At 46.0% G+C, this 27,597-nt stretch overlaps 1 protein-coding gene across 1 annotated transcript in view; it reads left to right on the top strand.

The window, feature by feature from the left end:
* Window positions 1–27,597, top strand: part of B3GAT1 (beta-1,3-glucuronyltransferase 1) — a 151,646-nt gene that overhangs the window by 71,595 nt on the left and 52,454 nt on the right. The window contains exon 2 of the mRNA XM_073321095.2: window positions 17–106. The gene's annotated coding sequence lies outside the window, so the exon portion shown is untranslated. The remainder of the gene's footprint in view (window positions 1–16; window positions 107–27,597) is intronic.

Here is a 27,597-nt window from a genome sequence, read left to right as displayed (position 1 = left end):
TTTTCTCCCAACACAGGGCCTGCCCCCTTACCCTCAGTGTAGACATGACCAGTACCTATCATCACTGTTGGATGCATCCGGGTTTGGAGTCAGCTGGCAGCAAAGAGTAAGTATTTTCTTTTAACATTTATTTTGTGCTACTGTTTTCTAGTGCATTTAAGTAATTGCAACGCTGTTTTAAAAAATGACCAAAATGACGTTTGGGCTTCTCAGCTCTACTTATATATTTGTTTGATGAGATGCTTTTTGTTAATGAAATGCCCTGCTTCTTAAGAAAGAAAACAACACCCCCTGATTTGTCAATTGAATGTGAGAGGGTATAACGAATCCTAGGTTCTTGTGTAGCATATTGAAGTTCAGTGTAGGTGCAAGGATCCACCTCCTTGGATCTGATTGCAGGATTAGTACTGTAGGCTCTGATCTTGCCAATGCTTACTCATGAGTAACATTTCTTGAGTTCAGTGGGGCTACTTGTTTGTACATTAAGCACATGCATAAATGTTGGTGTGATGGCCTACGTCTTGGCTGATGCACCAAGGGACTGAACCAGGGAACTCCGCTGTTGAAACAATGAGCCTTGATAGCTTGAGCTAAATAACGACAAACTGTTACTAATATTGCAATAGCCCCAGATCCTCTGTGGATCAGTTCAGGGGGGAAATGTGTAATGCATACTGACAAGCGAGTTACATTTGCAAGGCTCACATTTTGGGGAAGGGAGATTGGAAAGATTGCATTTAAACAGAACTTTTGTTTCTTTAAAATATTTTAAAAATAAATTGTGGTCCCCCATCTGTTCCCTCCCCCCCCCCCCCGAACATGAGTTACATGAAAAATATATAGCTATGGTGTTTTGTGAGGGGGGAACCTTTTAAATGCAAACGTTGCTTTCATGAAATGGATAAGTTGGTATATTTAAAAATCTTCTTTAAGGGTTAAAAAAAAGGGCACTGCCTTTTTGACAATTGCTGTGCTTTGCTTTGTGTTTGAATTGAGTTCTCCCTTTGGAAGGTGGAGCAGGTTCTTATCCTTGGATATTGTTGTTTGTTTGGAAAGATGAGGTGTTTTATCCGTCTCTTCCCGGCATGATAGGGTGAGTGGCAGGATGTACAGGAAAAGTGAGGCGCTCTTTTGGCTTTCGGATGAATGTTGACTTCATGAAAACCTGTGAAGAGCAGGGAGTCATTTGTGCATATTGTGATTGCTTCCTTCTATGTAGTGAGGGGAGAATGTTGCCTTTTATGGTGAGCTTCGGGGTCGGGGAGGAGTGGTGTCTGAAATGCCAGATCTCCCCGAGAAAACTTCAGGGTGCTCCTCTCCACATGAACCATGCTGGGCTCCCCTGTCCTTAGAGAATAGACTGTGACTTGGGTTCTGGTCCTGCAATGACCTCTGCATAAGCAGAGTCCTCAGATTCATGGACTTCTATTTTCAATGGGGGTATCCCACCAGAGGGATTGGGACCTAATATATGCGAAATAGGCCCAAGCTGTGATGTTTAGCTCCTGAATTGGAGTTGGATCCTGATATTCCCAAAGCCTGTGTAGTGCTCTTATTTCATATTTCCCCTTATTTGTGCATCTCTGCTTTGCTCTGTTTCTCTCCAGTGCCAGGGTGAACAGCCGCCTCTAGTACCAGCCCCCCTCCCCCAATTCCTCCATCTGGGCAGACTGGTTTTCAGAGAAAATAACTCTTGAACATCCCCTGCACTCTATGTGCCCCTTAGTAGGTTGTAGAAGCAGTCTGGAAATGGACAACTGGTCAAGATCCATTGCTAGCTTTGTAGTACAGCCCCCTTGCATGCAGGTCTGCCACTGAAGTACAGCCAAAGGCCAACGTCCTCCGTGATGCCACAAATCCATGTGCGGTGAGTGGCAGAAAGTGGGTGAGAGGGGCTGGGCGGCGTATAATTCCCTTCCCCTCCAACCTCACAAGAAATGAGGCAGAAAAGGGGGAACTAGTGCAGCCTAAAGCAGGATTGTTGCTTCCATAGTCCTTCCATTGTGCCACGCAATCTCCTGTTGAGCAGAGAGGCAGGTTCTGTCACAGATGTCACAGCGCAGTTTCATTTGAGCCATGTTGCCCTGGAGTTGGGGAAGCAAAGTCCCTGAGAGCCAGGGTAGAGTCAGGGGCTCTGCATGGATGTCCCTGTCCATGACGATAGGCTCTCGTGGTAGATCCTTATCCATTTTCCATGGTGGAGTCTTCCCTTCCCACCTTAATTAATTGGTCTTGTTAATTGTTACAGTTGGTATGGCAACACCCATTTTTTCATGTTCTCTCTGTGTGTATATGTGTGTGTGTGTGTATATATATATATTCCTACTGTATTTTCCTCTGCATGCATCCAATGAAGTGGGTTTTAGCCCACAAAAGCTTATGCCCAAATAAATTTGTTAGTCTCTAAGGTGCCACAAGTACTCCTTGTTTTTTTGGTTTTTTTTGTTTGTTTGTTTTTACTCCTCATGGAGTTTTCCACCATCTTCCACCAGAAGACCTGGCCTGGATCCTTCTAATTTAGCCTTATTAATCCCTGCTTTGCTGATGGCACAGATTGGTGAAGAGATACAGCAGGCCCATGGCAGAGCTCTAAACAGAGCTCAAGAGTCCTGACTCCTGGTCTTGTGGTTTAACCACAAATCCATCCTTCCAGGAAAAGACTCATCACTTCCAAGCAGAAGCAGCCGCAGCTTGGTACGCCTGCCGGTATGCTTCCGTGAGAGCACTGGGAAGATAAACACGGTGTAATTCAGTTAAGAGGGAAGGGAAGGCAAACTCATCATAATAGTTTTAAAAAAAACAACAAATAACAGCTGCTTTTGCAGAAACAGCAATGGCCAATTTTATCTCTCATAAAAGAGAGCGATGATGTGTGTCTCTGAAAGAGCAAACTGCAGCTGTCACTGAGTGCAGCTTTAACCAAGTTTCTGGAACAATATGATAGATTGTATCTGCATAATCAAAAGAATGCAGAATCATAACTGAGCCTAACTACTAATGGGCCATAAAGCCAGGGCACTAACACGCACACCCCATAAAGCACCTAATCAATTACCTTTATATTTATACAAGTGCACAGTGCCTATGGATAAATTTTGGTTGAATGCGATGAATTTCTGTGATCTTGTAAATGAGAGGCTATGGCTACATTAGCACATTTGAGGGCAGGCATTTAGAACACTCTCCTCCTATTCCACCTTTGAAGCTTTGCTAGAATATCCCTGACAACCTCTGGTGTTCCAAGTCACTACTGCCCCATGTCCTTACCCTGACATGGCAAACCTTAATCTCAGTCCTGACGCACAATTCTGTTGCTGGAGACTGCTAGTCCTCCAGATGCACAACCATCCTATTCCACTGCTGGATTCCTTATGTAGCATGCTAATAGTTATCCTATTCCTACATAAGTATGTTGGCAACTCTTGTGATATCCTGCGTTTTCTTCTTAAAGCCCCGGCTCCTGGAGTCATGTTATGTCCTGAGAATCTCAGCTTGCTGTGTATTTGTCTAAATGACAGTTTCCAGTCCTCATGGCAGAGGAAAAAAGCTTAAAATTGTCACTCCCCACGCCCAAAGGGTCAAAGAAGGCAAATAAATATTCAAAAATATTATTTTTAATATCTCATGATTGTTATGCTAATCCTGTGACCTTTTTTCAGGGGGTGCTGAGTCATGATTTGTGCCTACCCCAAACAGACAATGTGTTAATGGCTATCACAGTGGTATCTATGCACCAGTAGTTCCGATCTGTGTGGTGTGGTGTGGTTCCATGTTCAGTGAGGACTAGCTGAACACCAGCTCAGACTCCCGTGTGACTGAAGACACATTTAAATTTGGGCTTTCAGAGGCAAAAGACCACTCTGCTAGCGCGTTACCCAGACCCCCCTTCTCTGCATGATAATGGCTTAGTATGTATTATACAGAGACACTGCCCAAGAGGTAGCCCTATACAAGACAGGAGAGTGACCTCAGAGGATATTACTTTTGTTCTCTTATTCATAAAAAGAAACTCATTTGCTTTATTGAGCAAAGGATGTAATAATAAAAAATTACTGTCCTATCTTGATATAACAAAGCGAACGTGTATCTGAGCTGAACCAGCACACTCTTAATGTCCCAATGAATTTTACATCTTTTAGAAAGTCACTTTCTAGCAGCCAGCCAGCTGCAACCACCATGTGACTGGGGTACTGGGCCAACAGAATGGGCTATGGCCATGACTACCCCAGCACAATCTGTACTGGCAGCATGCACCCATCCCATCAATACTTTGCATATGGGGCTATAGCAGCACAATAATCTGTCTCTCATCCTTCCTAAAAAGTCACTCCTAACTGCTTGCCTACAAGGAGCTCGGGAGGCAAAGTTCACATATGGTCACAAAGAAATACAGCCCCTGAATGTGCACATGCTGTAATGACTAGAGCAAACTGTGTGATATGGTCTATGCTTCCTCGACCCTAGCAAGTGTCGCCAACTCTCACAACTTTATCGGGAGGGTCTTGTGATTTTTGATTTCATACCTCCCGCCTTAAAGCTGCAGTACCTGGAGTCATGTGATTATGTTAGGATCTCAGCTTTCACTTCAAATAAAAAAGAAGTTCTAGCCCCCATGGTTGCAGAGACAAATTTGAAGCCATCAAGCAGAAACCCAAGGCAAAGAGAGAGAAATCAAATGTATTATTTTTTTTAAAAAATCTAAGAACATAAGAATGTTCATACTGGGTCAGACCAGTTGTCCATCTAGCCCAGCATCGTGTCTCCCAACAGTGGCTGGTGCCAGATACTTCACAAGTAATGAACAGAACAGGGCAATTATCGAGTGATCCATTCCCTATCATCCAGTGTCAGCATCTGGCAGTCAGAGAGTTAAGGACACCCAGAGCACGGGGTTGCATCCCTGACCATCTTGGCTAATAGCCATTCATGGACCTATTCTCTATAAACTTATCTAATTCTTTTTTTGAACCCAGTTATACTTTTGGCCTTCACAACATCCCCTGGCAATGAGTTCCACAAGTTGAGTGTGTATTGTTTGAAGAAGTACTTCCTTATATTTCTTTCAAACTTGCTGCCTATTAATTTCATTGGGTGACCTCTGATTCTTGTGTTATTGAAAGAGGTAAATAACACTTCCTTATTAACTTTCTCCGCATCATTCATGATTTCATAAACTCTATCATATCCCCCTTTAGTCATCTCTTTTCCAAGATACAGTCCCAGTCTTTTTAATCTCGTCTCATACGGAATCTGTTCCATATCCCTAATAATTTTTGTTACCCTTCTCTGAACCATTTCCAATTCTAATATATCTTTTTTGAGATGGGGTGACCAAGATTGCACACAGTATTCAAGGTGTGGCTGTACCATTGCTTTATATAGTGGCATTATGATATTTACTGTTTTATTATCTACCCCTTTCCTATCATTCTGTTAGCTTTTTTTTTGGTTATTATTACCACTGCACATTGAGCGGATGATTTCAAAGAACTATCCACAATTACTCCAAATTTTTTTTTGAGTGGTAACAGTTAATTAAAACCCCATCATTTTCTATGTATGGTTGGGATTTTGTTTTCCAGTGTGCATCACTTTGCATTTATCAACATTGATTTTCAGCTGCCATTTTGTTCCCCGATCACCCAGTTTTGTGAGGTCTTTTGTAACTCTTCACAGTTGGTTTTGGACTTAACTATCTTGAGTAATTTTGTATAATCTGCAAACTTTGCCAACTCACTGTTTACCCCTTTTTCCAGATCATTTATGAATATCTCATGATTTAAGATCTCATGACTGCTTTTCAGGCCTGCCTCATGATTTTTGGCTGCTTGAGACTGGAAATATGGCTTTCCCTACTTCACCCCCCTATTTGTCTATGACCCTCCCCTGTTGTGTTGTGTCTAGTTTATATTGGGAGCGTTTTCTGGGCTGGGGCTGCATCCGAACATGTTCCTGTGGGGTGCTTGGAACACTTGGGCAATCAAAAATAATAAATATTCATAATGTTGACAGAATAGTCATAAGATTCATATTTAATCCTCAAAATTGACAAGTAATTTTGAATGCCTCAATGTGGGGAGGCTTAACTTTTGAGACCTCAAAGGGGGCTGATGCTCAGAAAGTGCTGAGTACTTACCTTCTGGAAGTCAGGACCCTTTGAGATGTCTTAACTTAGGCCCCTTCTAAAAATCTAGTTGGTTGCCAACAGGACAATGCAGCACACCCAGTCTCTGGGATTAGAGCAAATCAACCTCATGTCTTGAGACCTGGACTTGAAGACCAATGAATCCTGGGGCACCTTATAGCTTTGGTGACCCCAGGCCCCATTTATTCAGCTGTATTGTTTCTCCTACATTCCTTAGTGCCTTCCCACATTCACTGGGAAGGACAGACAAGTTCTCCCACTGTTCACTGGGAAAGACTCATAGAGCAGCTCAATTTAGTTCATCAATACTCACCTTAATTGATCACTCTCATTATGCTCAAATAAATCTGTTAGTCTTTAAGGTGCCACAAGTACTCCTTTTCTTTTTATAAAGAACCATGCCTCCAGAATTCCTAGTGATGCACATGAGTGAGCGCACCAGAGAGGATCCAGTAACACAGGCCTGGCTTTGTAGTGTGACTGCGCACGCCCAGGGGAGGCTAACCCAGTTGCCAGTCACCCATGCTAATAGCTCAGTGAAGACGTACCCTCCCTGTAGAAGGCCACCAAATCACAGAAGGATATGCAGGCAGACAAAAGGAACCTTGTCTGGAGTATGAATCAGAGTGGACTCTGCTCCCCTCCCCCACTGGCCATGCAGCACATCGGGAATCATTGCTCTTCTCCACCAAGAGCTCTAATTTCTAATTTAGAAGGTAATTCTAGCTCAAATTAGTGCCTCTTGTGGATAGAATTAGAGTCTGTGTGATGATTTGGAAAATACAATCAATTTGCTCCAATTGTTCTTACATGTCAGATCTCTCCAATAATGAAGAATTTACTCCTCCAGTACAGATACAAACAATGAGCCATTAGTCATGGGAGACGAGACCGTCTGTCATAAGTAAACAGCCCAGGATGCTAAATGCTGCATTTAACGGCAATAAGAAAATGCCCTGGGGTGTTGGGTTGTGGTGTGCGGGGATCCTGCCATGTTTGGGCCCTGCTGTGTGGGCAATCCTGCTGTGTACTTGCAGTTTTGTTCAAAGCCCCAAGGATGGGGATCGTATGGTACTTGGAGGCTGGAAGTGAAAATCCTGCCACAAAGGCCCTTATACGCTTGAAGGCTGGGGGTTCGAATCCTTTCATGAATATTCTGTGGTGCGGAGCCTTTCTAATTTGCGGCTCAGGACCCTTCTTCTGGCCAATGCTGGGAATCTGAATCCTGCCACCAACCCAGAGGAAGGGCTGCTGTATTCTCTCTGCTCTTTAGCAGCGCTGCACCCACATGGGAAGCTGCCACCTTGCCCCCCCCTGCGGGCAGAGGGAATAGCCCTGCAGAGCATCCCTCACGGAAGGGAAGGGACAAAGCGGGGTGCTTTGAACAATCCATGGATTCTTTATTGAGGATCCTGGATGCAGACAGACCTGGCGGTTCTCTCTGGCTGATCAGCACAGACTGTGCTGCCTAGCATCCTCACTCAAGGTCTTCCCAAATCCTGGCCTGAATTGTTCAGGTACAGAAGGGGCTGCTGATTACACCACAATGGTAACATCGTTAACACTGCGGCTATGATTTGTTTTCAGTAGTGCCCATTATGGACAAGGGGGTTTCCAAACATGAAAAGAGATATGGGGACAGATCCTCAGCTTGTGTGAAGTGTCATTGACTTCAACAGAGCTATGCTGATTTACACCACTTGGGAATAAGTCCACTGCTCCCCGAGAGCTCTAAGAAGTGCGGAGATCTCACTGGACCCATCCTCTTTTTCTGTACTCGTCTGGGACGCATTAGAAGGGAAATTGAGAGTGACTGTTATTCTAAGCATTAATTTCTGGTCTTTTCATGGTCTGATTTAACCAGCTCTTTAGGAGGCAAACAATATACATATTTCATGAAATGCATTTCCATGTCTGTTTAATTGTGAGCGCACTCCGTGAGGCTCAGAGACGCTAACTGCTCCTTGTTAAGTCATTTGAGCTGACTTAACAGGGAGGCTGTGAGACTGATAATGAATTACCCAGCTTTAAGCCGCTGCCAGCCACCTCCCTGTCTTGCTCCCTGTCCCTTCAGGAGCTGGTTCTCACATCTGACACTGGAGAGGAACCCTGAACCCAAAGTGGCCCAGAGCACAGGCCAGGATGTGAAAGCTCCTCACTCCCCCATACCCAGAGTCGAGAAAGGGTGATCTTGTGGCTGAGGCCCAGGTCTGGGGAGTGAGGAGACCTGAATTCTGTTCCCAGCCCTACCACAGAATTGCTGTTTGACCTTGGATGAGTCACTAACCCTCTCTGTTCCATAGCTTCTCCACTACAGAATGAGGAGGAGGAGGATTACCCCCTTCCTGGCTTGATGTTGGATCCATCCATGTATGTAAAGCACGTTGATGTACGGTCCCTGCCACCAAAGGATAAAGGCTAAATATTGTAATGAATTGGCTAGTGTGTGTATATGCTGCTGGATGGAATCCAGATGATTCAGTTCTGGGTCATAGACCCTATATTTCACTAGTGGATGGAGATTCTCCATTAGCTCAAGTGGCAGGGACTTGTGTTTTTTGGAGTAGGAAGATCCCAAGTTCTAGCCCTGCTGTCTCCAGGGAGTTCCAAGTGGCCAGTGTGCGCAGCATAATAAAGGCTGTGAAGTCCTAGGTGTCTGTGGACTTTTTAACAGTGAAATTACTGTCGTTTTTGGGATGCACCTAGTTTTCTTTACCTTCAGAGAGCTTACCCATGCGGTAGAGAGGCTGCCCCACAGGAAGGAAATTGCATTGTGCTAACAATATCTGTTGTAGAGTGATGGAGAAGACCTCCCATCATTCACATGCTTGACCCTCCTGTCCCCATCCTAATGGAGATCGCCAGGGGAATACAGAAGAATTCTAACTTGAACCCAACAATCATGTATTAGTGGTTTGGCTCAGCTGATGGTATAATCCACTGGACAAGATGACCTGCTCTGAGAGAGGCCACTTCTGGCTTCTGAGGCAGGAGGCAAGGCTGTCAAGTTCACCTCTGTGCAAAATGCAGGTAATTGCTTCCTGCTGCCATAAATTACTTAGGCATTCAAATGTTTAAGCATATGTATCCTATCGCTGGGGCCAGCCTTAATGCTCTGGGATATATATGAGATGGTAAAACCTACATTATCTGGGATTTAGGATGTTTGCTTTGCAGAGCGAGGGATTAGAGAATAGAAAGCCTGAAAGGACCATCTGTCTGCAAAGAGGGATCCTGTGAACTAGTCATTTTTGTTTTCTAACCTCCTTGACTTTTTTTTATTTGGTATCTTCCATCATAGTTGATCCTCTCAGTGCCCCAGATGGTTCTATATCTTAATTGCCACAGCCTCTGGCTTTCTGCTTACTTAGCTGCCATTTACATTAAGATGTATCAGTAACTAAGAATTCACCTTTCTATCACTTGGAGTTTTCTATGACCATAATATCTAGACACTTTCAGCACCTTCCATCCCCTTTTGATCGCAAACTTAGCCACTCTTAATATGCATCCTGCTGTATGTGGCTTCTTAGTCTGCCGTTGAAATACAGCTGACCCTGGGGTGGAACAATGGTGACTATTGAACAGTAATGCTACACACTAGGGTTTAGGACAATCAGTGAATAATCTTACTCTACACCTACACAGCAGTATTGCCAACTCTTGCAACTTGATTGTGGGTGTCTGTCTGACTTAGTCTCAGCTCCTGAAGTCATGGGACTCTCTGCTTTTTCGTTTTGTTTTTAATAAAAGTTTCTAACCTTCATGGCTGCAGAGAAAAGTTTGAAAATGTGGCTCGTGTAACCTAAAGGTTCCCAAACCATAAAGCAAGTAAAAAGAACTGAAAACATATTTATTTTTAAATCTCATGATTTTTATATGGTTGGCGTTAGCAATACTGGGTATCTTTCATCTTAAGGGGTCCCTAACTGCTTCACAATTATAGACACGCAGCACAAATGGAATGACCCCACATCCTGGATGGAAGGCTCAGCACTGGGCTGGGGAATTTTTACGTAGGGCATTGGGACAAACTGTGCTCCTTATAAATAAAATATCAAAAGAGCATGTGAGCACCACAATGTTCAGAAAAACAGGCCCTTGATTCTTAGGAGTGCATCTGGAAGACCCACATAAAGTGAAATGCATGGCCTCAGCTTGTCTAACTTTGGAAGAGTGAGAGGCTTGTGTTTAAAGTCTTAATATGCCACCTGAAATGAGGGAAGGTGTTCTCCTCCCATCCACCCACCCACCCTTTTCAAACAGGAGCTCAATACTTTTCAATGGAATTAATTCTGCAGGATACTGATGCACACAGTCACTGGCATCCTCTGCAATGCAAAGAGGGTTCGATGAGTATTAATGGTACAGTACTGGCAAAATAGTTTGCATTTGCCCTAGTTAGCATCGGCTCTCAACAGACCTGTGCAAGCCCTAGAGAGCAGAAGTCCCTCGGCACATAAATAAGCAAACTAGATAAATATTCATAACCACACTGGAGATGGCTTTTGTTTTTAAACATCTCAGCACAAACAAACATTTCCATTTACCATTCCCTTGTTCACAGCAAGGTGAATTGTATTTACAGTGCTGGGGAATTTATCAGTGGCAGCATTCTGCTCATCAGCTGTCTCTCCTGTTTCAGAAAGCAATTAGCAAGCGGCAGGCAGAGCATGTGAATAAGAGAACACACTGGAAGGGGCTGCTCACCAAACTGTGCTGAGCGGCATCACTGCCTGTCAGGTGGTCCCCCATCTTCACTCGTCCCGATAACTCTATTATACCATGGTACAGCCCAAGCCCTGTGCGCAGGGACGCTATACAACAGGTTAGGTCAGGAAGGGAGTCAAAAATAACAGATCTACCTGGAACTGCTGCTGGAATTTAGGGAGGCTGAATGGAACCACTTTATTTTTTTGAAGGAAGTGCAATGGGGCCTCTATCAAACGCAGGGGCTGGAGCTTGGTTCTGGCCTCTCTCTTTCCATATGCCCTGCAGATCCTGTATGTGGGCGGTGAACAAGTTCTTGTTGTGAAACTGTTCCAGGGTGATGACCCTCCTGAACTGCTCTAACACTACGAAGGGGAAAAGGAATCTTGGAGAGCTCTGTCAGGGCATCAGGCAGGCTTCCTAGACTGGCAGGAGAAAAAAGCTGCAGTCTTGTGTGCCTAAGGTTTAGGATCTGTATCCGCAAAAAGAAAAGGAGGACTTGTGGCACCTTAGAGACTAACAAATTTATTTGAGCATAAGCTTTCATTAGCTTCATCGGATGCAGTGAGCTGTAGCTCACGAAAGCTTATGCTCAAATAAATTTGTTAGTCTTTAAGGTGCCACAAGTCCTCCTTTTCTTTATTCATGATACAGCCATCCTGGCTACTGAGTGTGCATGGGGGGGCAGGGGGGTGTGAAGAATAGAGGGTCCGTGTGAATGCATGCACATACTATACATCTGTCCTGCGTATGTCAATACTCTAATCCCTACCCTGTGTATAATCCTGGGGAGTGTGTGTGTGTGGGGGATAAATAAACAACCTTGACCCAAAGCTAAGAGTCTGGTTTGTTACACCAACATAAGCCAGGGCAATCTGGGAGAGGTGAGGTGAGTGATCAGGGATTTGTGTGGTGTGGGGACCGGGGCTGCGGGTGGGAGCCCTTGTCTCTGCACCAGGATACTGGTGTACGATGGACTTCTGTGGCACTGCTGTCTCTGCTCCCCGGAGCACCCAGGCCTCGGAGTCAGGGAAACCTCCAAGTGCATGGGCAACGAGGCTCCTCCACTTGACCGCTACACATGTGCAGACTCCACCTGTATCCTGAGGGCTCTCGACACACCTCCTGCAAACTCATCTGTTTCCTGAAAGCCCCACTTGTGCTCCCCCATATCCCCTCCAACCCAGCCTGCTACCTTTGGCTCACAAGAGTCTTTGTGAGGAACACAGCTGTAGAGGTAGTGTTGGAAAATCAAAGTTGGGGAGGGTTCAGAGCAGTTCCGTCAGCTATGCTTGGTATTGATCAAATCCATTATGCAAAATGAGGGGAATGACTCCCTGTGAGCTTCTCTGACTACTCCAAAAGCTGTGTGTGTAGTATGCAGTTTATGGGGATTGTTCTGTGGACGTTTTTAGCTAGAGGAGAGCCCAAAAAGACGACAAAAAACAGGACAACGCTACAGAAAGGATCGTTTTGAAATGTTTCTTCCGCAAAAAGTTAGTAACTATTTTACTTGTTATGTGGAAAGTGCAATTGTCCTTTGAGTTACTGTGTCAAGTTTGGAAGCCCAGTTCAATCAGTGAAGTGTGAAAGAGAGGGATTTTTAGTCCTGCTTTAAGCGCAAATGTCAGTGCAAAATTAAACATGGAGTTGCCAATGATGACTCCATTATTTATATATTAGATGTGTCTTGCTCTAAATATAGACTTGCATTCTGAAAGTTCAGCCACTGCATGAGGCTGGGAATGTGTGTCTCTCTTTTTTTAAAACAGGAGCTTGTTGAAATTCACCCTACAGGACAAGGTGGCATTCTAAAGCTGCAGGACTTTGTGTGTGTGTGTGCGCGCATTTATATCTGTGTATATGCTGCCTGTACGACTGTAAATATTACTCTGGAGAGTAGCTCACGAAAGCTCATGCTCAGATAAATTGGTTAGTCTCTAAGGTGCCACAAGTACTCCTGTTCTTTTTGCGGATATAGACTAACACGGCTGCTACTCTGAACTCTGGAGAGTGTTAGCTAATCGACAGTAGAGGACTGGAGACTTGGGTTCTATTACTTACTTGCTGTGAGAACTTGGGTAAATGATATATCCCCACTGTACCCAGTTTACAAATGCATCAAACATTGCTTTCCTGCTTTACACAGGGTGGTCTTGGGGCCTTAATTAATGTTTTGCAACTCATAACAGTTGCTTGGATGGGCTATTTTAAGGAATTATGAAACAAGCAACCTCCTCTTTTAGACTGTGGGCGCAGAAGAGAGAAAATGGGGTGGAGCCTGTTGCATTCCAACTCCCCAAGATCCTTCAAAATCATCTCCCTCCCTTTCTGGTTCATCATGGAGTCCTTCAAGAAGATACGCTGTCTGACAAGCAGCTTTTCAAGGTTCTGAATCGGGCCACCTTAATGTAAAATAATAAATCTACCATTTAGAAGAAACCCATCCTTACTGCCTGGGGGGAGATGCTCCCTTGAAAGCCAGCATTAAGCGTGTTTGCTCAGAGCAGAAACGTAGCTTGGAGAACAGAGCTGATTGCAAGTGACAGCTCTCATGCTAGATGAGTTCTGACAGACAACGGTTTCCCCATCAATAAGTGCCTGAGGGAATCCATCAGTCTTCCTAACTGAGGTAGTTGCTTGGAGGTGTGGGAAGGGTTAGTTGTCGGGATGGGTGAATATGGCTGAGTAATCTGGTAACAATCCATCTTGTGACCTGGAACTGTGTCGGGGGAGAGCCAGCTTCAGCATCAGAGGAGGGTGGGACCCACCACAGCACACTCAGCTATGCTGTAAAGTGGACTTTCTCCAAGGCTTACCCTGTGCGCAGCTAATCTGTGTAAATCTGTTTGTTCCATAAGATATTACAGCATATTGGCTCTAGTGATAACTCAGCTACAACATATGTATTAAAAATGACTTTCCAGAAGCCATGCTCCACTGATGTGATGCATTTGTTCCTCTCACCAGGATGAGAGCACCATGATTTCTTGAAGCTAGGAAAGAATTTCACTCCTGACCCCCCTCTCAGATGCAAGTAGGAAATATTCATTTGTGGAAGGGCTCATGAGGGCAGGTTCTAGTTTGCCTGAACAGACATGCCACTAACACGCCTCATAGAACTCATTCCCATCCTCGCATGATAGTTCCCTTCAATTCATGTGTTTGATTTGGGAAGCTCACTGTTTTATTGATTTGCATTTAGGGATAGAGCTAGAAGCCCCTTACTCGGGCATTAACTTTGAAGGGCGCTTAGGCAGCTTTAGGATTTGGATCATAGTAATTACCCAGATAATACTGACCAATAGGAGGGGTACATAAGGGAGCCCTTGTCATGGGCTATCTGTGTCTACTGATCTGGCTAACTTATATCCCTTGGACATTTTTAGTTTGTTAGTTACCAAAATCCACAACAAGAAACTAATTTAAGAACAATCAAAAAATTGCCATAGCTTATCAGACCACTAATCCCATCAAATCCTGCTTCCTGACATTTTAGAGGAGGGTGTAAACTCTCCCAGCCAATATCTTTTTGGCAAACGTATGTCTGTAGTTCCTTCTTTGCTTAACGTCTCTGGGATGCAGTGACTTCGCTACTGGCGATGTGGGAGTGAAATTACATCAGAGCACAGGATGCCCAGATGCCACCATGCAGCTTTCAGATGTTGCCAAATGTCTCTCCCTTACATTATTAAATGAACAGAAACTAAGTACATTACTCTGTATCAATAGCAATGCAGGGGAAATGTGTTTAGACCAAGCTGTGAAGCAAATGGCTAGAGAACAATACCTTGTTCATCTGGAGTGGAAAGACTTGGTATTTTATTGTTAGAATGGGATTGACAATGTGTTCAAAACACAAAAATGAAGACAGTCCCTGCCCCGATGAGTTTACAATCTGAGAGAGAAGAGCTAGGAGATAGGAAGCCATGGGAAATATAGAACATGGAATATCTTCAAGGTGGTGGTATAAAACATGTATTTTACTAAACTCCCTTCTTGGAAGAACTGTAGAAGAAGTGAGTTTATTTGGAATCTGAACCTGTGACTTGGATGTGAAATGACTGTGAACTTAATTTGGTTCCTATACAGCCTGATCCCATTTCACTGGAAGTGAATGAGAAATTTTACAATTAATTTCAGTCAGAGCAGTACTGAGCCTAGGCTAGACTCTCTCTTTGTCACAGCACTTCTCCTATCCGGTAAATCCTGGTTCTGCTGAAGTCTGTAGGACTAGGATATGCTGATATATACATATACGTGAAGGGCAGCGTGGCTCTGAGGAATATGAATGGGACTGGGACCCAGAAGGCCTGGGTTATACTTCCAACTTTGCAACCAACAGTCTGTGTGACCTTGGGCAAGCCACATAACCCCAGTTGCCATGTCTGTGAAACGGGAGATGATAATCTATCCCAGGGGGCTCTAAACTTTTTAAATCGCGCACCCCCAGGGCCAACTCTGGGGAAGCAACCAAAAAAAAAAGAGAGAGAGAGCTGCCACCGGGGTCCCGCCCAAGGCGGAGCGGGGGAGGGCCGGGGTGCCGCCCAAGACGGCGCGGGGAGATGGTCTTGTGCACCCCACTTTGGAGACTACTGATCTATCCCACAGGGGCACGCAGCAAGGATTAATTAGCTACCGCATGTTAATGTAGTATATTAACGTGCGTGTGTGTATGTCCAGTTGCCAAGAAATCTGTGTCCACAGTGCAAAACCACCCCAACAGCTTCCACTAAATCATCCCCTTGCTGGCAGTCTGAGCAGAAGCCTAATGCTGACTGGGCCATGCAGTCTGAACGCCTCTCCCATCCTCGGGGTGCTCCCTCCAGCCCAGATCTGAGCCATGTTGGTGAGGCGAGCTTGCCCTGCCGCTTGGCCAGGCTGTACCTGCTCAGCAGAGAAGCAAGACTTCAGCCTTCAGGATCCTCAGTCCCCCAGCACCAAAGCCATTCTGTAAAAATGCTGATTTGCTGTCTGTGCTGGTTTTTCCCCCGCTCCACTCAGTCTGGAGGTCAGTGGGTTTTACTTTCTGGTTCTAGTCAGTTTTATGCCCTCTCTAATGTACACGCAGCAGGTGGCTGTGCTGGAGGTTCCCGCGCTGCACCGAGGACCAGACCTGTGCTCCATCTAGCTCAGCAGCCAGTGGAAGGTTCACTTACATATGCTTTCTCAGCTTACTCAACTCTGAGTTTTGACCCTTAAAACACTCGCAACTGTCTGCCTTTCGTTATGTGCCTGTGACTGTCAGTTCATGTTTTCTTCTCCCTGGGTCATTTCTGTGGGGTTGAGAAGCTTGGCCCTTAACAGCCCATTCCCGAATACTGCAATTGCCACCTATACTAGTGTCTGGCCGAGGACCCAGCTGAACGGTCAGTATGTGACAAATGCTGCCTTAGCTCCTGTTGAGTCCTAAGGGAGAATGACCCACTGAGAAAAGCAAAATAAATGTTCCTTTCTCATGTTTTCCCCGGGCTGAGCTGCTCTTCACCCTGCAAGATCTTCCCAGAGGAAGCAGCTCTTTGCCGCCAAAGAAATGCTGGGATGGCGTCAGTAGCAGGCAAATAATAACCTGTATGATTCCTGCTCCAACTTTGGGGGAGCTCACTACAGCTGGCTCTAGATGACAGCCCGTATGCAAACTCCTACCCACCGCAGGCAGGGAAGGGCAGAGGGAGAGAAGTCTGAGAGAATGCTACTTTTAGAACATTATCCCTGCACAGATCTAAAGGGCTTCACGAAGGTAGGTCAGTGTCGTCATCTCTCCATTGTACTGATGAGGGAAACCGAGACACATGGGGGTGAAGGCCTAAAGGGGAGGGTTTTCAAAGGCACGTTAAGAGCAGTTGGGTGCTTAACTGCCATTTGTGTCTTTGAACATCTTGCCCACAATGTTAAAGCCCGTTTTTGTTTTTTGTTTTTTTAGCGGGTGGGGGGGCTGTCTAAAGTTAAGCATAATTAGGCATCTGAACGTTGTTTGAGTTTTTTTTGTCTGGAGTGTGGAGCAACTGCACCTCCTAATGCCATCAGAGCAGTGGTGTACCTTCTGCTGGTCTGCATGTCACATGCAAGCTTTGGATCAATGCATACTCCAAGTAAGGTAGCCTGAAGTCAACGCACTACTGTGCTGCATGCCTAGAAAGCATCATGCTCACTCAGCTTTAGATCCAGGGCTGTAGTTGTTCTCCTTCTGGAATTATTTAGGCAGCTTTCCCCCCCCCCCCGCCCCCCCCCCCCCCCCGAGGGCATGCACTTCAGCCACAGAGAGGTGCAGGGATTCCTCAAAGCTGACAAGGTCCAGAGGCTGGGAAGAGGAGGGGTCTTTGCCAAGACTCTGTGTTTGTGGGGTTTGAATCCAGACTGAGCCTGTGATCTTTGGCTTGACTGATAAGGTGAGGATGCTGGATGAGGAAAATCCCTAAAGTAGGCATAGGAGAGAGGAGGGGAAATAAATAAAACCCCAAGCAGGGCAGAACTGGATGGGGGCAGTTTATACAAGCTGCTCAGCCCAATAATTACTGCTTGATTTGTTTTGGTGGAGGTGTAGGGGATATGTTAGCTGATCCTGCCCGCCCGTTTAATGATTATACTTTGTCATATATTTGTCACACAACTCCTTCCAAAGGATTGCAAAGCAAACTTAAACAAGAATCACTTCGCTCATGCCACCCAGCCCTGGGATGTGCCAGCTGTGACGCTAGCCTTTGGAGGCAATGGGCACTGACCCCTGCGTGCCCCCACAGGAGTATATAGCAGATTTCCGATGCCTCTGGGCCTCAGCAGCTACAGAACAGCGCACAGCCGTGTTGTGTGACAGGATGGGACAGGAAGCGAAGCAGCACCCTGAATCCAGTTGCAACGACACAGGGGAAATTTAGAAGAGGCAGAATAAGATTGCTCACCAGGATATTAGAGCTAATTTCCCTTCTGTCGCGGGATCTCTAATTGCCAGTTGTGGTCAGGCTTTGGTTTTATGACTCATCTAAATGACAGCATGGCGGCTTCCTGCCCTAACTCTTATGACTTGGCCATTATATAGTCTCCCAATAGAAATGAGTATTGTAAAGATACTTCTATGTGGACTTTCAACTATGGATTCGATTTGGATTGTTTTTGCCTTTTTAATGGAATTAGCTAAAATAGCAACGTATTCTGCTGTTCTAAGAACTGACACTTCCTGCTGGGCTTATCCTTGTGCACTGCAGCTTGAACTTCTCATTCAATATTTTGCTCCCGTTATTCAAGTGAATGACATTTGGCCTCCTTTTATCATAATTCTTCTATTTCCCACGGCTCGCTGAGAAGAGGAAAGAGGAAAAAAAGGACTCGTTGACAAAGTAATAGGTCATTTACCAAGTTGTGAGGGTTCCAGAGTAAGGGCCCAGCCAGGTCACTTTTCCTCTGAGCGGGCGGCCCCACCGATGCCAACATGAGAGAAGCACGACAGGGCTTGTGGTCCCATCTGATGTGGGAAGCACGGAGTAATTGATTTTTTTAATCGTGCCTGTGATTCAGCAATAATGCTTTGGTGAGAAGTGCACAGAGAGAGAGAGAGAGAGTGGGAGGGATGTGATAGCAATTAAAGGAGAATAATAAAAGCAATTAAATGTGGAGGGATGAGATGCAGAATTGCTGGGCAGGGCAGCGGTGGTTGTGCTGCTGAGAGGACATGATTGTGGGGAAAGGTGATCGAGCCCACGATTGCTTTGTTTAAATTCCTTACCTAAATGCTTCTGTACCAGTCTGTTACACCAAAGCATCTCATTTAGAGCTGAGCCTCTAGAGAATTTAGTGCTAGGAGTCAGCCGGACTCCTACCGCATCTTCAAGAGAGCTCACAGACCCAGAACACGTGTCCAAATTCACCTCTTCTCTCCCTGGCATGTGGTTGGACTACACCCAGCAGTGTTCCGTGAACCGCAGCCCAAGCTTCCTCCTGGAACTTGTGATGCCCCTGCTAGGATCTCCTCTGTCCTAGCTCCCTGTAAGGACCTGCCCAGCCTCCCTTTTATATGAGGGCTGGAGTTAATGAGCTGCACCTGCCAAAATCATTGGTGGGTCTGTGGAAGCGTCTCCTTGTTATTTGGGAGACTGTAAGACTCCAGAAGCTGATTTCCTTTTCAGCTGCAGTAATCCAGGCTATATTAGTGTGCACACCTGCCCTGCCAATGGGACTCGGCTCTAGGACCGAGAGGTAACTTCGGTCTCCATGACTTGGTCACTCTTTGGCCATCCTGCTGAGGCTGCCCATTATGCAGCCTGTCCTGTCAATAGCAATAATAATTAGAGACTTCAAATGAGGTGCAAAGGTGAACAAAAGCCCAAACAAGCAGGATGCAACATTCAGACCTGAGGTTTGAGATCTATAGGGAATGGAGATAAGCCTGAGCAAAAACCTTGGATCCAGCACATGTACCCTGCAATGGTGCACTGTAATGGAGTATGGGTCTAGAATGGGTCAAACCGAAACCCAGAACCTGCCAAACTGAGATGGGAATCTCTATCCGGGGCTTTCTTGTGGTACGTCGGGCCTTTTGGGATGTCTGTAAACTGTAGTGTAATGGAGGAAGTTTTGAGCTTGTACGAAACTCAGTGGAGGCTTAGATCCCAGTCCTCATGCAGCCCAATTACAAACAGTCTCCCTAAGGCAGGGGTTTTCAAACTGGGGGTCGGGACCCCTCAGGGGGTTGTGAGGTTATGTGGGGGTCATGAGCTGTCAGCCTCCACCCCCAAACCCCGCTTCACCTCCCGCAGTTATAATAGTGTTAAATATCGTTTGAATTGATAAGGGGAGGGGGTCCCATAAAGAGGCTTGCTGTGTGAAAGGAATCACCAATTCAAAAGTTTGAGAACCACTGCTCTAAGGGTTCACGGTGTGTGAAGATGGGTGCACAGGGGAGATGTTTTTGTGCTTGTTTGCTGCAGTCTGGAGCCAGTAGCAAGAGACCAGGCCATCCCATGCGTTGTCAGGCAATAAAATGAGCAGCAAGGATGTAATTCCAGGCCTCTGTTTGAAACAGAAGTATCAGATGTTTTTTCTGAGGCTGGCAGACGAGAGGCTGCTGGAGTCTCAGGTGGTTCTGAGGGGAAGACTGTGTGTACAGAGTATTGTAACTGATGTGCAGCCGCATGCGCCAGACCCCTGCTGGGGAGCCTCTCTTCCAGGGGACAGCTAGCCATGGCTGCCTCAGATTGCCTTTCACAATCCTTAGTATGACCATACACGTCCCCTCTAAATTCCACGTCGAATTCTGCTGTTGCAATTCCTCCTTTCCTGGCTTAAATCCTGTGGGCTGGAAATATTCTTAACAGCGAAGGTTTTATCCGCCACTCTGCAGACGCACTCCTTCAGCTCTGCAAATGGAGTTGGTAGACAGTATTCTCAGCTGTGTGAAGGCTCTGTTACACTGCTAGAGCACAGCAGTGTGCCAGGTGCCTTAATGTTACTGAGAATTAGACCCCGTGCATGCAAAACCCTGAAGTGTTTGAACTGGAAGTGGGAATGCTTCCATCCAGGTATCCTCCATTTGTAAAGGGTTTTCTTTCTGCCTGGTTTGGGAGAGGACTTCTGGACCTTTAAAGGAAGTGGCATGTCTACATCTCTAGTAGTAACCCTGCTCTCATAATACCTTCATCAAAGGATCCCAAAGCACTGTACAAATACAGTGAATTTTGCCTCATTACTCTTCCTGAGGCAGGTAAATAGTATCCCTGTTCGACAGATGGGGAAAGTGAGGTACAGAGTAGTAAAGTGACTTGCCCAAGGTCATAGACATTCAGTGGCAGAGCTGGGAATAGAACCCAGGAATCCTGGTTCTCTCTTCTATGTGCTAATCACAAAACCAGACATGAACAGCTTTCTGATGGGCTACCACTAAGGCCCAGGCCTAGAAGGAAGTTCTGCCTCTCTGAACAGCTGGAGCGGAAGTGCAAAAGGGACTCTCCTAGCCCCACCCAAAGATGATAAAGCTCATCCAGCGGTACATCCAGGAATGCATCAGTTGCTCTGGCAGGTTTGGAGGGACTAGAGTTGAGCAATGCTCCCTAGCGTTAACCGCGAGTTGCTTTTGTTTATTCCTCCGATCCCATCAAATAGAGAGAGGCTCCTCTGTTTTGTTGAACAGTGACTTTGCCTTTGTTGTCAAAGCAGCAAGCCAGGCTGGTCTGAAGAGGAAAGTGTAATTAAAGTTTGCACAGACAAAGGCATTTGGTGGCGAGATACAGTGTTGCTGAATCCACAAGGGGCACAATTAACTGATAAGAGTAAACTAATTGTTATTCATATTAAATTAGGGCACGGGTGATTTGGAAAATCTATAGACACTCCCATATGCTTTGCAATTTTGAATTGCAGATTATGGTTTTATGGGGCCCTTCTGGGATTTGGATTATAGAACCAGAGTGTGGAGTTGTAGCTAAACTGAACGTTCCCTGCCCTGATTAACTACATGATAAAAACATAAATGTGCACATCAGAGGATTTATCTCCATGTTTGCATATTAATTTTTTCAGGTATTAGCACTGGAGGCTTTTATAGACCCGAATGACTCCAGTTAGCAGCAGTTGTGTGAATACAGTTGAGGCAACATGATTCCAGCGTTTGCCATATATGATGGGGCCATGTACCTATGTGTATGCTTGGGAGGGAGATAAGGCCTTGCATACACTAGGGACCCGGACATTGCTTGAGTGACATGGGGCCGTGCACACAAAGGGGGGGGCGGTGTGTGTGTGTGTGTGTGTGTGTGTGTGTGAGTGAGGTTGAGAGGTGTTTGCAGTCCTTTCTACTGTGCGCAAGGTGGATTGTGCTGTCTGTGGTTGTGGTGCAGTTGCGCCAAACTCAGCACTGGCTTCCAACCTGTGCAATCTCACTGCTGTCAACAGGATTGAGTAGGGACATAAATGAGAGTCAGGTTTGGCACCGTGGTGTGTGTTGTTTGCTGTGCAATAACAGCAGGCTGCTTGGGCTTTCACGGAGCTTCTCAATCACTAAGTTCCATTTCCACGTTATTGGTTTAAGATGGCCCTAAAACTTAGTATTTATAAATGAGACATGAAAGTCTTTCTCTAAATTGCACTTGGGACATGTGGAACATTATTTTGTGCCTGTGGTTTTTTTTGCTGTTCAACTTCACTGTTGCAGTCCCACAAGGTGGGAAGGATAATTGTCCTACCTTGTCACAAGCGTGTGCCTGCAGGAAGATTCTCCACTGGCCAAGCCCACAGGTGGCTGGGGAACAGCTGGAGAAGAGTGTGACCAATAATAGCACAGGGAGGGTATGTCAGCAAAGCAATTAAAGCACTTGTGCCGAGAGAGAAAAGTATGCAACTTTCTGGAACTTCCTCACAAGGTTTCTTGGCCATGAAATCGGGGAGAGGGGGAGGTTATGAACTTCAGGGGTGAATTTGGCCTGGGATGTCTCCTGGAGAGGCTAAGACTCCCAGAGTTAGCTTCAGCAGCATGCATGCTCTTTCTGTCTCCCTCCCTTAGGTTCTCAAACTGCACTATCCAAAGCAAAGGCAAGAGCAGCTGACCTGCCTGCTGCCTGTTCAGTGAGCTGTTGGTTTGGAAACATGGAGCTTAATTACAGAGCAAAGCACAGAGAGCTGGAACGCTGACTCTGTTTGTTTTTAGGTGGGGAGCTTTCCACTGAATTAAAATCCCACTGAGAACAGTTTAAAGGCTTGTGATTTAGCACCAAGCAGGTTGCACTAGTCTCTGAACAATCTCTGCCTTGGACTCTGGCCAAAGTAATGATCAGAGAATGGCTGTAGCAGGACAAAGAGTCCAGGGGTTATTGAATCACTCCTTCCAGCTCCCAGCGACTCACTAAACCATTTGCTTTTAGACATTTTCCTGATTTAACTCTACCCACAATGGACCTTTAGCCCAGCAGGGATAGAGACTAATAGCAACTGGTTTCCTGCAATCCTTGAAGAAGCACTGCTGTGAGATGGGAGCTGTGTGTGACTTATTCCATTGCTTTCCTTGCTACTGTGTTAATATAGACTGAGTCCTTCTCCCGGGGAAAGGCGACTTTCTTGCTGGCTCAGTGTGGAGGTTCTACCACTGGAAGAGAGAATCCAGTAGTGAAATGCCAGGCTAGGGCTTGCTGGGATTTCTTCCTCCATCTTCCATTGTTCATGCAAGGCGTACGGGGCTTAACTTTGTTGCTGACTCAAAGAGGAGTCTGATGTCCCAACTCCACTTCTTGCAGCAGCACCCTGGGTTTCCCTCGAAGGCCTCACATCCGCACCGTAATCCACCTGCTTGGCTTATGAGAGCCCCTGGGATGGCAGCCACCTGCAGACTTCTAGCAATGTTCAAATGCAGGTGTCCTTGTTAGCTGGGCTAGTTAGATGGACTCGTGAGGATTCTCTGCCCTTCCATGCTGGGAGTCTTTCCCTTCCCTCCCCTCAACCACCATTGATTCTCTCTCTCTCTCTCTCCTTGCTGGAAATGTCAGTGTCATTGCCCATCTTCCTAGGCACAGTAAAGGAGGGCCACAGCTAGCATTGAAGGCAATGGCACGTTATGAAGTACTGGCTAGTTCATATGCCCTCTGACAGCTGGTAGCTGAAGAAGCTTGCCCATTAGCTCAAGTGGAAGAGGTATTTTTAAGTGGAAACCTGGACTTTCTGTCCCCTGCACTACAGGATTTGTCTTTGTCTCCTCTGTTCCAGTCAATGTTGCTTCCAGAGTCATGGCAGTGAAAGGCTGGGTATTATGTAGGCAAGCCTGATAAATGCCACAAAAACCTGAGAGTAGATGGTTACAATGATGGGGCTACCCAGGACCCAAACAGGAGGAATGGCTGCTAATGAGGATGGAGGTGCATTGGCAGAGCTGTGGCTGGCATAGCAGGTGAGGTCTGCAAGTCAGGGAAGAGATGCATTGTCCAGGAGAAATATACGCAACTCTAGCTCCTTGCAGTACTCCTGCTTCTTTATAATTGTGCATGTGCACACACACAGCTGAAACATATCCCATTGTTTTCTAAATATTTGCCATCATTATCTCCCCCATTGCACCTCTGCTAATGAGGTTATTGTTTAGCAATGGAGAGAAGCATCTTCTCCTGTTTTTTGTCTCTAGCCACAGCCAAATTTTGAACAGAGATTCTCCTGACAATGCCAGATGGCGAGCTGTGTGCAATGGGGAAAGGGAGGAAAAGGAGTCAAGCTTCAGCTTTGCCCCCTCCTGGGGAAAAGCCAGTCAAGATTCAGTCTACTCTAGCCCTGCCTCAAGTGGGTATTGGGGCTGGGAGGTGACTATAAAGAGCACTGCAAAGGAATTCGGCCACCTGACCACTCTTGTGAGTAGGCAGTTTGTCAGGCTGGGAGCCTGATTACTCCAGCGATTGTGTTTAGTTGCGGGTTTCTTGTGCCTCCAGTCCTGTGGTAATAAACCTTATATAATCCTAGTCAGAAGTACAGCATTAATATTTTTAAAAATGACATTTAAGATATTGAATTTACATTGCATCCACCCAAAGTATATTTTTGGTGCATATTTTGTTGTGCGGCAATAAGAACAGGGTTTGGGAGGGGGGATGGAAATAATGCTGCTCAGTTTAAATACTCTGTTGTCAACTGCTACGCTGCCTGTTTTAGATTTGTGTCCAGTGTAGAATGCTCTCACTCCTCCTATAGGTAAACAATGTCTACTGCCCCTGCCACATTACACCATAGTCTCTTGGGAGGTTGTTTGAGTTCCTCTTCACGCCCATCTCCATCTTGCCCAGGCTTGCCCTGACCCTGGGAGGTGGCACCGGCGAATATATGGCATGCACAATACCATGCATGTGAACAAGTCAATGTGCAGCCAGCGCAAGGTTCACGGAGACACCCTTGCTGAATGGCTCAGCAGCAGCCCTGCGCCATTGTTGTGCTGCTTGATCATGGAACAAGCTCAAACTGTTTCTGAGTCTGTAATTTTCAGTTTTTCTTGTTCTCCCACACACACCCCACCTATTTTCTTTGCTGTTAGCAATAGGCTGGGGCTAGAATGCCATTTCCCAAGACCCTGCACTTTTATGGGGCTTCTGAGACTCCAGTTCAGAGCTGAGCCTGAATTTGCAGCTCCCTGCTATTTCTATTATGACCAGATCCAAGGAGCGTTGGAGTTTTGAGTGTTCAAAATATACAGCTGGATTTTGTGGCATGAGTCCATTTTTAATTTCCTTCCCCCATAGAAAGTCTAATCTCCCCCCCCACACACACACACACCCACCCACACACCTACCTAAAGCCTGCACCATGCATAGTGTGGAATTTCCCCCAGATCCCTGTCTTAATAAGGGTGACCCCCTCCCCCACCAATTGCTTTTTAAACATGCCCCTGGCTCCCAGGGCAGCATCCGCCCTTTCGATGTAATTGGACATCATGAATTTTTAATAGATGTAGAGCTCAGCAAAACCCTTATTACTAGCTGAATTGGCACAAAATTGCCAAACGAGTAGAGTATTTGGAGCTGAGCTCTCCCTAGGTACCTTGCTGAAAATGATAACGCCCAGTGACAAAAGGGCCATGTTCTCTTCCCATACCGGAACTGGACCATTTGTAGGAAAACAGCAGGGCAAAGGCTGACCTGACTGGATTTTCTTTTGTGTGTAACACTTCAGAAGTCTCTCCAGCTCTGGTGAAAGATGCTGGATTGACAGCCCTGGAGACTGAAGTTGTCTTCTACTTACCCTTGGAGCAGGTACCGCATGTGGGGCAGCTACTGGGCAAAATTCCCTGACACACCACCCTCCTGCCATTATACTTCTACCAGATCTGGTGACATTGCCTCTACAGAGAAAGGACACATCACGCTTGGTGGTTTATTGAATCCAGGCTTCTTTGCTGAGACTGGCAACAAGGAGCCCTGATTTGTGACTGTGGTGGACACCAGTCCGCTGAAGACTGAATGGAGACCATCAATTCACCTCATGTAGCCCACAGAAGTGACTTTCAGCCACAACTGGGCTGGGTACAAGCTGAACCAGTGATCTAGATGTAGAATACTCTGTATTCCATTATCGAGTCCAGAACCATCTGGGTCCCCCATGTCTTGTCTGGAACGGAGTTTGCAATGCTCATGTCTGCCCTTCATTGGCACTTCAACATAGTCTCTGTTCTTCCCCAATACAAACACCCCAGAGGATTCAGGCAAGACTCACACTGACTTCCTTGAGAGTTTTGCCTCAGTAAGTGCCTCAGAATTTGGCCCACAGAGAGGAAGGTGAAAGCTAACATGTTTATTAATCTGCCTGAACTGTTAGCAGGCTGCTGAGTCCATGACACCTTCTTAGTTAGGGATCCAATTCATGGAGGTGTCAGAAACCTGCATCTGAACTCCAGAGAGATGAAAGGGGGGAAGAGAAGCAGAGGAAGGTGACTTGCCAAAAGTTCTAGTCTTGCTATAGTGCAGAGAGCTTGGAGATGTGTGCCTGTTACCTTTTCCTGTGCATGGGTCCTTGATATTTTGTAGAGAAGACCTAGAACTCTCTGAACTCCATTGGAAACAGGGTGGCTTACATATGAGTCTGAATACTGGGGCACTCATATTGCTGCCTTAAAGGCAAAGTCCTGAGAATGCAGCTGTCAGTGGGGCTGTGCAAATGGCCTGGGTCTCAATTCTTCCATGGCTGATGCTTCTTACAGTAACTGGCAGGTAGCTATTGTTTTTCACTGGTCCTTTTTGTGAACCTGTAGCTAGATCTTTCTCACTTCGCTGGCAGCATTAGTGATGACATTGTGATCTGCCTTGAGGGTGGAGGGCATAGCTGCAGCTACAGGAGGGTGTATGTTGCAGGTGGGAGATAAGGGACATTTCTATCAGGACTAGAGGTGGCAAAAATGAGGTTGCTTACGCTGGCAGTGGGAGTGGGAGGTGGCAGGTAAAGCACAAATTAGCCCAAATTTGACTTGGAATCCACATTGATTGGCGTGTGAAAGGAATTCATTGCCCTGGGCATCCTTGTGCTACTTCAACTAATGGGCAACCAAGGCCGGGACCTAGGGAAGGCCCTTGGCTCCCAAGTAACGTGTTAGTGTCCCAGTTACTTAGGTGCAGGCTCCCCTGGTGTATATGACATCCAGGGTACCTAATCCTCCCCATTATTGAAAGACAGTGGGGTCAAGTGTGTAGGGCACTAGACTGGGCATCAGGTCCTGGGTTCTATTCGCAACTCTGCCACAATGACCTTCTTTTTGACTGTTAGCAAATCATTCCTCTCTGACTGCCTTTTCCCCCAACGTTTGTCTTGACTATTTAGGCATAAGCTATAAAGGGCAGCAACTGTCTCTTTCCATGTGTTTGTGCAGCAGCCAGCACAATGCGGGCCTGTAGATGCTATTATTACAATCACAGGGATATTCTGAATTTTCCTTGCCAGATGGTTTTTATAGAGACCAGGGAGGGTGAGGTAATACATTTTATTGGACCAACATCTGTTGATGAAAGAGACAAGCTTCTGAGCCACACAGAGATCTTCTTCAGGTCTTGGAAAGGTATTACATGTTAGGGTTTTTTAATCTCTATTTATGATGGATGCCTTTTCCTTGCTGGCACTTTTCCCCTCTCCCAGTGGCTGGAACAGTGCCCTGGGATGTTGTCCTGTCCCTGAGGTGCTGGTTACCAAGTAGATCTTTTCACTGAGGCATGGCTAGCTGGTTAAGAAGGTGGAGGTGGGCTTTCCAGAAAGAGAGAGGCTAGGACCCTTCTGGTGGTGCTGCTAGGATGCTGCCCATTGAAGAC

The sequence above is a fragment of the Lepidochelys kempii genome, chromosome 22, assembly GCF_965140285.1.
Source record: "Lepidochelys kempii isolate rLepKem1 chromosome 22, rLepKem1.hap1, whole genome shotgun sequence".
NCBI classification, from domain to species: Eukaryota; Metazoa; Chordata; order Testudines; family Cheloniidae; genus Lepidochelys; species Lepidochelys kempii.
This window is presented reverse-complemented; position numbering and strand designations above follow the sequence as displayed.